Here is an 11,517-nt window from a genome sequence, read left to right as displayed (position 1 = left end):
AAAGCAATAATAATAAATAAAGTGAAATCCATAATACTCTTGAATATTTGAAATATTTAATTAAAACTTTTAAAATGTTAAATATTTAAAATATTAGCTTATCTATGTCTCTATTGTGTTAATTATTATAAATGTTTGTATATTTGTATTATAATTTGCTCTTCCACACTATTTAATTTCCCTGCCTCTCCTCAGTATTGCCAAGCACATCCTGCCCCTGCACCGACTTATCCCCATTTCACCCCTCCCCCTCTAAGACATAAGCAGGCCAACAGTGTTGTCCAAACTACTGCTTTCTAGACCTACCTCAGGAAAGAAGCTCTGTCAAATCAAATACAGTTTTAAATATGGACAATTTTAGCACTATGTGCTCTTTCTTAAGTGAGAAATACTTAGTGTAGGCTGATGGCATGTGAAACCCTCATTAATTTGCATCTGACAGACTCTGATGTTCTTTTCTGTCACTGGAAACTGACATGAAACCACAGACAGGAAATTCGCTTATACCTTTCTCTACTAATTAAAAATTTGAGATATAAAAATAAGTTGTTCTTTCATTTTCCCAATAGATTAAATATTATTCAATAAATTCAAGATGTGATCTCTCTCTCTCTCACACACACACACACACACACAAACATACACACACACACACACACATATCCATACATAATGGAACATTACTAAGCCATAAAAAAATGGAAACATGCCATTTGTGACAACATGGGTGGACACAGAAGGATTTTTACTAAGTGAAATAAGTTGGACAGAGAAAGACAAATGCTGTGTGATTTCACTTATATGTGGAATCTAGGAAACAAAACAAATAACAACAAAACCCCAGTACCAGTAGAAACAGGTTTTGGATGCAGGAAATAAAGAAAAAATTATTTCTAATGTCAGTGATCTCTTCAGGGGTGCTTCATAAATAAACTCTGTTTATGTAAGTAGATTATATTCCTAGAATGCAAACTCCTCAATGAGTCTGCTATTCTCGTCACCTAGAAAAATATCTAGAAATAGAGTAAGCATTTTGAATATATTTGGTTAAAGTAATAGGTAGATTTTTGTGATGACTTAATGATATCATTATATTGCATGTAAGTTGCATGATTTTCTTGTTCCCTTGTTCACTCAGCTGTAGTTACACTTATGTCTTTTCTATGATCTGAAGGCCTCTTCTAGCATGAACATGCTTTCTTCCCTCATCTCTTCAATGCTAAGTGTTTGCATGTTGTTAGTTCCTTTCTCTGGAACAATGTTCCCACTGAAATCCTCCTAACTATCCCCCTAAATCCCTTCAATTTTGTGCTCAGATATCAGCGTAATTGAAAGTCCCCCCTCTTGGATCATATTATCAAAAATAACAGCACCTCCCCCGACACACATAACTTATCCCCTCTATCCCTTAACCTTACTTTATTTTTCTTTGACTTTATTTTTAGGATAGCTTTAGATTCACAGAAAAATAAGGAACATAGAACAAAATGTTCCAATACATCCTTCACCTAGTTTCATTTACTATCAACATATGATGTTAGTATAATATGTATTTTTTATAATTAACGAACCTCTATTGATATGTTGCTATTAATTGAAGTCTATAGTTTAAGATTTCCTTTGTATCTAATAATTTTTCTGTTTCAGAATCCCATCCAGGATATTATGTTTCTTTAGTAGTCATGTCTTCTTAGGTTTCTCTTGGCAAAGAAAGTTTCTCAGACATCTCTTGCTTTTGGTGATCTAGATAGTTTTTGGGGAGAACTGGCCAGGCATTGTGTTGGGTGTCCTTCTATTGGGATCTGTCTAATGTTCTCAGAGTAGTCTGAGTTTGGCTTGGAGGAGAAGACCATGGAGGTAAAGTGCCATTTTCTTGATATTGTATCAAGGATACTTAATATAAGCTTGATTTAACATTGTTGATATTGACCTTGATCACCTGACTGAGATAGTGTTTCTTAGGTTTCTACACACACAAAAAAATACATAAATAATAAATAATAATAAAATAAAATAAAATAAAAATATTTGTTCCCCCTGGGGCAATTGGGTGACTCAGTCGGTAAAGAGTCTAACTCTTGATTTTGGCTCAGGTCATGATCTCAGAGTTCGTGGGTTTGAGCCCTGCGTCAGACTCTGTGCTGGCAGTGCAAGCCTGTTTGGGATACTCTCTCTCTCCTTCTCTCTCTGCCCCTCCCCCTCTCAAAATAAATTAATAAAGTTAAAAAAATACTTGTTTCTTCCAATTTTTATACTATACTTTTTGGAAGGAAGTTACTATGTACATCACACATTTATGTAGTGGGAATATAGAATCTTCCTGCTTGAGGGCAGAGTTTCTATATAAATTATTTGGAATTCATATTAAGGCAGATTTGTCTTCTCATCCTCAATCGCGCATTGATTGAATCATTTATTCATCAATCTGAATGTATGGATATTTATTTTACCCATGTAATTATAATGTAATATTTTAGTTTCTTGCTCAAATTAATCCAGTTTTGGCCATTGAGAGCTTTTTTTGTTTTGTTCTGTGAGCTTTTGACATACCCCTGTCAATGTAATAATGTTTTTGGTGTTTGGGTGTTTGTTAAGTATGCCTTTACTTTCTGGCCTTGCAAGTTGGTCCCGACTCATCTTGCATGTTTTTTATTTTTTTTTATTTTTTTTTTAAATGTTTTATTTATTTCTAGGAGAGAGAGAGACAGCGTGAGCAGGGGAGGGTCAGAGAGAGAGGGAGTCACAGACTGAAACAGGCTCCAGGCTCTGAGCTGGCAGTCAGCACAGAGCCCGACGCGGGGCTCGAACCCACGAACCGCGAGATCATGACCTAAGCGAAAGTCGGACGCTTAACCGACTAAGCCACCCAGGCGCCCCTCTTGCATGTTTTTTAATCTAGTCCTAGAATCAGCTATTTCCCCCAAGGATCTCTGGTTCACTTTGTTGGAAAACTGTATTAGAAACCAATATTTGGGGGCTAGGTTTATTGGTACTGGGTGGCAATGCTGCTAAGCCATCTTTGCTGGTATACAAACTTGTATATATGCACATATCTATAAATATTTCAATATGTAGCCATCTATCTGTAACTATATCAAAGTATACAAGTTTTTCTTAATGCCTCTAATTCTAATCCATTACCCCATGAATTTCACTCTTCTCCCTTTGCTTATCTGTAAATTCCCGTAACTATGGTAAGAAGTTGGACTCCCAATACCGTCATCTATTTACTTAATTATTCAATTTCAGTACACATGTATAGCAGCAGGAGACTTGTTAACCTACATCCTTGTGGGAATCAACTTTATTAACTAGAGTGCATTTTGTTGAGAAAGCTATCTTTCCTCCACTGAATTGCCTTTGCCTTATTATCAAATATTAGTTCACTACATTTTTGTGGATAAAATTCTGTACTTGATTTAATAGATGTGTATTCTTTTTCCAAAAACATGAGTCTTGATCAATGTAAATTTATAGTAAGTTTTGGAATTGTCTGCCACTTTACTTGTTTGTTGTTGTTGATGACTATTTGTCCTCTGCTAACATTTCTACAAGGTTAGGTACTTTTTAATTCATTACTATATCATCAGTGTCTAGAACAGCCTTTGCAAAAGGCATTATTTTTATCAATTTTCTTAGACAATGAATGGACACAGGTCCATAATTCATCTGCACTTCTTTTTAAATACTTATATAAGTCCACTACTTTGTAACTAGTTTTGAAGAATTTTTTTATTTTTTATTTTTTCATTTTTAAGTTTGTTTTTGAGAAGAATACTTTTGTTTGCCAATGATACAGATTCATTCTCTATAAAATTTGTCTTTTTTCCCCTTTTCCCATGTATTTAAGAAGTTCACCAGATTGTGAGATGTGTTGAGACTCAAGTGCTCTTCTGTCTCTTACAGAAGTTTGATTGCTCTTTCCCACATAAAGCCCTCTCTTTATCTGACTTGCTACATTGTTCACAGACTCTCTGTTGTGCTTTGGTGTTTTTATTTCGCTTGGTTTTGTGTGTTTTTCCCTCAGCTGAAAGTGTTATTGCATGTGTTTGTGTGTTAGGATGGTGTGGTTTCCCATAGGCTTTCTTATAGCTCAAGTTCATGCTGTATATTATGCCATTTCCCCATACTAATGTGGAAATGTTTATTTTAGTTTCTAGTGTTTTAAGAACATATTGACTGAAAATGTCACCATTTGTTTATGATACTATCAAATTCTACCTGCCCCCTACCCCAATAATACCTCATTAGCCAACATGTTTAAATAAGTCCTAAACATGGACCTTTCTCACTTAGTTTTTCCATCTCTGACACTAACTAAAATGATTTACTTATAAGGCATATTTCCAAATTAAAATATATACAAAATAATACCCATATATTGTCTCCTTTCCCTCCCAGCCCTGTTACAATACAAGGGGTTCATGTATTGAATAGATATACTAGTATCAGAACAAACGTCAAAGGGGGTATCTTTGTAGAAAAGGATTATACATAAGTTTTGATCCTCATGATCCCCGTTCAGGGGACCAATACTGGGAAAAAGTACCTATTTCTTTGTAATTGAAAGTCAATGTATTTTTCATATATAAAAGAGAATCATCAATCATTATTTATTTTCCTAATCTAGCCTCACTAACCTTATAGATTGTGATTATCTTTCTAAGATTCTGGAAACAGTTTCTTTACATCTCTTTATGTTATATAATTCTATATATTTATATATGTCTTTATAGTCTGTTATGTACAATGTTTTCATTGTTATTTTGATAGGACACACAAAATTTGATTCAAGAGCTTCTCTTTGATATCAGTCTATACTATCAGTTTTCTAAAGACCTAAAACTAAATATTTAAAGGTGAGAGTTTACTTATGTTAACTATTCAGAAATCCTTATACAAAGCTGGCAGCTCTTATTTCTTCCATCAATTTCTATCTTTCTTGAAATCATGTACAACATTATTTAGGTAGGGGTAAAATTTCAAATTGCAATGTTACAATAATTGAATATGAAGTTGTTGAAAAATGTCAATAAATGATTTTATAGTCCTTAAATATATATTGAATAGGTATAACAAACCAGTAATCAATTATATATTTTCATATGTATGCACACATATATTTATATAATAAATGGAAGAATCATCAATTACTATGAAAAATAGATCTGTTAAAACATATAGCCCTCAATAGTTGATTATGTAAGATTAATTTTAATGTCTATTTAAATTCATAGAATTAGTGGGACGCCTGGGTGGCTTAGTCGCTTAAGCGTCCAACTTTCGCTTAGGTCATGATCTCGCGGTTTGTGGGTTCGAGCCCCGCGTCGGGCTCTGTGCTGACTGCCAGCTCAGAGCCTGGAGGCTGTTTCAGAGTCTGTATCTCCCTCTCTCTGACCCTCCCCTGCTCACACTGTCTCTCTCTCTCTCTCTCTCTCCTAGAAATAAATAAAACATTAAAAATATTTATATAAAAATAATAAAATAAATTCATAGAATTAGTTCTTTATATATGTGTCACTTAACTGAGTTCTCAGACTTGCCTCTCCGATATAAAACAAAATAAAATACTATGTTGTAAAGATCACTGGTCAAGGAATCAAATAACATGCATATAACTATTGCCCAAATCATAAAATAATTGTGTAATCAGAAACAACTTCCTTCATTTCTCCTATCCTCATATATCTTATCTGAAAAATAAATTTAAATTATATGACCATATCCAAATTTTTTAAAAATATAAATAGGTTAGTGTATGTGGAAGTACTTTGTTGATTACAAGCATTATAATAAGATACAAGTATACAATTGTGTTATAGTTACATTTCATATGGGAAACTACCCGAAAAACATGATTGGAATTATTAAAATACTTTATCTGAGTTTACACTATAGGGATAAGAAATAATGATACAATTTAAGTTTAGATGTGGGTTTTATATGCTGAACATCCTACTTAACTACAATAATGCACGTTCTTTTTATTTTTTATTTTTTGGATTCACAAATAGCCAACAGCCATTTTTCACAAATGCAATTGAAATATAATTATGGGAACAAGGGAATAATAATAAAACAATTTTCAGTTTTTAAAGTTAAGATTCAAGTGAATTCCCTGATTACAAAAATCAAAGTTGAAGCAAATTTAAAATATTGTACTTTATAATACATCTGATGGTATTTATTTATCAACAAAAATATGATTAAAATGCAGAACATTTAAGGCTGATAGAGATAATTAAGCATAGAAAATTTAGTAATCAGCTTGTTGCTATTGAATGAATAAAGGATAGCAAGAATTTTTAATAAACCTCATGAGATAAGAGCTTGCTGACTTTAAAACAAAGTGCAATAAAAAATGTTTTATAATGTGTACTTTTGTCTAAGAGCAGAGGAATGTATGGGTGTTAAATTGGTCACAGGAGGCATACACTAATATTTCCTAAATGTGAAAGAATTATGCTAAGAATATGAGGAAAATAAAGAATCTACTTAGTGAAAGGGATTCAAGTTCAAACAAACAGTCTATAACTTATATGAATCATGTTCTGAAGTTCATATTTAATCCAACATTATGCAAATGTTTATGCATATCGATCTTATTTCACTGAAAATATGGATTGTAGTCCATTGGTTGGGAAGAAAACCACCAGAGTTCTATTAAAGGCATATTTCCTCCCAGCTCAGCTCTTTCCTTATCTCTATTAGCTTGTTTAGGCAATGGAATATTAAGTCAATTTTATTTGTGATCCCTGACTCCAATTGAGGATTTTCTATTTAGGCATGAGTCACTGAACTGATTTTATAAATAACATATTAAGCACTGACTGTATATCAATAACTATTTTATACAGAATACAGTGATTTACAAGAGTATCTCACTACCATACAAGTTATATAATAACTAGAAGAAACAGTCAATAAACATATAATCCATGAAACGAAAGAGATCATTGAAATCATGGTAAATAATATGTAGGAAATAAATGGATGGTATGAAAGAAATCAATAGAGACTAAAGTGCGGCAGGCTGTTTTTGAAAACGTTGTTATAGAGGAATCCTCAAGAAAGCAGAATATGATAGAGAAACTGAAAACAATGAAATGGAGATGGCTATGGATGAACCAAATAAGACTGTTCCAGGTCAGACTGTGAGGAAAGAAAGGCCCTGAATAGGGTATGTACTTAAAGCCAGTGAAGGAGGCCCCAGGGGGGCACATGTGGAGGAACATTTTAGCAGAAGTACAATTCATGTCAGGAGCATTGACATCAGTCCAACAGAATCCAAATCCTGGATAAGCTGCCTTCCGCCTTTCCTATAGGTGTCTACCACCTTGTAATAATAGCAGGTTACTTGAACAAAGCCTCAGTTTGCCCCTTTGTCCAATGTGTCATACCTTCCTTGTAATATTTCTGTGATGGGAGTTAAAGAAACAGTGCTTGAAAAAAGACTCAGAATAGTGTCTAGAACACAGAATGTACATTAGAGGGGCGCCTGGGTGGCTTAGTCGGTTAAGCGTCCGACTTTCGCTTAGGTCATGATCTCGCAGTTCGTGGGTTCGAGCCCCGCGTCGGGCTCTGTGCTGACTGCCAGCTCGGAGCCTGGAGCCTGTTTCAGCCTGTGACTCCCTCTCTCTCTGACCCTNTGCTGGTGCCCAGCCTCACAGATGTGAGGAGGCTATTTCTGAAGCAGTGGAGCCCAATGCAAGGGGGTACCGGGATTTAATTCTCGGTTCTTCTGTCTCTGCTTATATAAACTCGGGCAAGCCAATTAGCCTCTCTGTTCCTTCGTTTCCTCATCATAATATGAGGGATTATAGAAGAACTCATTTTAAAGAGTTGTCATAAATATATAGATTGGATTAGTAGGACAGTGAATCATTTTGCTTCCTATGATTAATATGTCAAAATGTTATTAGTAGTAGCAGTATAAAAATGGCCAAAAATAAGAAAGAAACTTGATTCTTCATTTACCTAACAGATCATCTTTTCCCTGCTATAAGTGACAGCACAAAAATGGCATAATAATTTACTTCATTCAAAAACGAATAACCCAAAAGCTATACTTTATTTATCTTTTTTGCAACTTCAATAATTAGTACATAAGCAGGTAGCATCTACTCCTCTTTATACGTCAATATGTGGATTGTATTCATGCCTTAGGTCCGTTTCCTGAGAGGTGGATCCTAAAGCAAGGATTTGTGTACAACTATTGGTTAACAAATTGCTTCCAGGTTAGGAAGTGAGAAGGAGCATGGGAAAACAGGACAGAAAGAAAATCCAAACAGGATGTGATATCAAAGTTCCAACCTCTCTTGATTATGTAGGGGATCTCTGGGATGTACATAAAGTGTGAATTTCCACATCTCTGCACCTGTTAGACAGTGGCTCCAGGATTTCATGGGAGATGATTGTAAACTTGTAGGTACTTTAGGCCCCCTGTGCATGTGGTTCTAGTAGCCAAGGGAAGTCCTCCAAAGAGACTTGCAGGTGCAGGCCATTAGAGGCAAAAGCTTGCAAAATTTGTAGTGCATGTAGTGTGTGCATGCATGTGTGTGTGTGTGCATATGTGTCCATATTAAAGAATGAAGTGGAACTTGAGCACAGTATCAATGTCCACTGGAAATCGCTTCTCTACATGCCACTGTCATCTTTTTCTTGACTAGAGAGATAGATTCTAACTGATCTCCCCCTTAACCGAATTTCTTGCTTACCCTCTAACCTACTTTCCACTCTGCAGCCAGATTGATCTTTTCTAAATATTCCAGCTGATTTCAATTTCACTGAAAATGAATGCATTTTGTTTTACTGTAGTTTATAAAGACCTCCAGGATACTGGCTTCTGCCTAAGTCTCTGGCTCCACCTATTACAACTTAACGTTTCTGCTTAAAGGCTTATGTTCCACCCAAAGTGGGAATCAGTAAGAACAGACCACAGGAAATGAAGAATGCTTTCTAATTTCTCTTTCAAGAGTGGTCAGTAAAAATGATGGTCAAAAGAGATTTCACACTGGGGGACAACAGGTGGTGAGTGTAGTCAACTAAGGAATTTGTTGTATTTTATCAAAGTGAGACACCAACTGTTCTTAGATTCTCCGGCAGCTCATTTCATACCGCACCATCACCGTTCAGCATGCAAGGCACGTTCTGAGCTAGGGGCCACTAAATGGTACTTTTCCATTGCACTTTTTCTAAGTCCTTTTTGACACTGTAGTTTTCTGATATTTATTTCAGAGTTTTATATCTGTTGTGGTTAAATGTACCAATTTCTGTAGTTTACAGGATTATGAAAACCCACATAAAGTCCTAATAAAACGTAAGTATGTGAAATGTCAGAGTCAAAATGTAAGGTGATTTTAACTTCTCTCATTTTGGAGTGTGTGGATTTGTGATTATATATGTGTATTTTATTAAGTAAGAAGTTTTTAAAAAAAATTTTTAACGTTATATTTATTTTTTTGAGAGAGAGAGAGATAGAATGGGCAGGGGGGAGGGTCAGAGAGAGAGGGAGACACAAAATCAGAAGCAGGCTCCAGGCTCTGAGCTAGCTGTCAGCACAGAGCGTGATGCGGGGCCTGAACCCATGAACTGTGAGATTATGACCTGAGCCGAAGTCAGATGCTTAACCGACTGAACCACCCAGGCACCCCAAGAATTTTTTTTTTAAATAATAGAAATGGAAATTAGAGTATGTGTTGAGTTCAATAGCTCTGGACCACAGCAAATCCCATTATCTGCCAACCACCATTCCTTAACTGATATATATCTAGTTACCTTTCCTTATCTGATAAACATGTATGACTATGACTATACTGGAAGCAGCCATGGATGATGATGATGATGATGATGATGGCATTAGCATATTGAAAATTTATATGCTAGCACTATGCTAACTTCTTTACATATGTTATCTTTTGTAAAAGATTGTTTAAGGCTCTGTATCTAAAAAGTAGTTTCAATACTTACTACTTGTGCATTTGTCAAATTACTTAAATTCTTCACACTTCAGTTTTCTCATGGGTATACCCTGTTGTAGAAATAAAATAAAGTTCTGATACAAATAACTATTACTTTGTATTGATAAAGGTTTGAAATAAAATTAATAACAATACTTTGTGAGGCAGGTACTAATTATTTTACTTTTCTAGGAATAAGTAGTTGAGAACAAGTAAATATCACAAAATCTCACAGATAATAATGGATAAAGCCAAGTTAGAGGTGTATGTTTGACCTTTATGCCTTGATAACAACAATGGACTCCAGAGACTGATGTCCCAGTGTCAGGCATCTGGCCTAAGCCAGGTAAATTAGAGTCCATTCCCACAATTTTTCAAACTCAAATTAGAAAATACTGTCAGTTGCCTTCTGTATTTGGAAGATGTTAAATCTGAACTTTATATATTCCTATACCCATCAGGTTGAGGAGGCTTGGTTGAAAGCAAGAGAGGAGAGAGGAGTGAGCAAGAGAAAATAGTATTAAAGTGCCCAAGCCCCTAATTCTTGTTTTCATGATCAGGAAAGGCCCAGTTGCTTCTTTGCTCCATTCATTTCCTCCTTTCCCTATTTAATTTGATTTTATAATCCAGTGAATTCTTCCTTTGCCTGTATTAGTTTGAGATGAATTTCTGTTGCTTACCAATATCATTACCATAAGCAGCAACATTATTAGAATTTCACATCTTCTGAATGATATGTTTCAGAAATAAATAAAATTAATTCTTAAATACCAAAGGTACTCTCACTTTTTCACTTCAAGAAAATTCAACTTACCATCTCAACGGAGAGACATTGTTGCAAAATTCTAGATCAAATTATCTCATAGCTAAGATCCCAGATCGAATATTACCACATCAATTATGCGTGCACATTTTTCCTGTTATTTTCAGAAATAAGTATGTGTTGTTTTTAATTATCAGGTAAAATGTGTCCATTTAGAGCATGCTCTTTTCAGCCTCAAATAAATTTGAGTGAGTTACTCAGCTGACTGTTAGTACAAAGATACTTATCAATTGTAAGGGATCAATATTGTATGGTGTTAGGTATTGCAAGACACAATCCAAAGTGTATTTGGTATAATTTAATTTGCCTTGAGGTAATACCTTATCATATTACAGAAGAACAAGGAGGAAGAAGAAGATGAAGAAGAATAGGGAGGGAAAAGGAAAAGGATGAGGAGAAGAAACAGATTATACAAGTTGATAGATTGTACACAGAAAACTGTTAAAGTATATAAGCTCATATATATGTATATATTAATAAATACACAGTTTTTATTAGTCTTAATCACTTAGGAACATTAAATATGATCTTTGGTATATTGCAGAGCTTTTTTTTCAAATTCTTAGTATTTGAAATTACAAATATGCTCTTATTTATATGCTGCAATACAATGATATTAAAATGACCTGTTAATTTCCTGTTTAGTTTATTTGTGCTACATATGTCTCCTTATATAGCTATATAATATGTGAGCTATATGTTGTGATATATTAAAAGATAGTTCACTGATATAGC

This window comes from Crocuta crocuta, unplaced genomic scaffold, assembly GCF_008692635.1.
Source record: "Crocuta crocuta isolate KB4526 unplaced genomic scaffold, BGI_CrCroc_1.0 scaffold439, whole genome shotgun sequence".
Lineage (NCBI taxonomy): Eukaryota > Metazoa > Chordata > Mammalia > Carnivora > Hyaenidae > Crocuta > Crocuta crocuta.
This window is presented reverse-complemented; position numbering follows the sequence as displayed.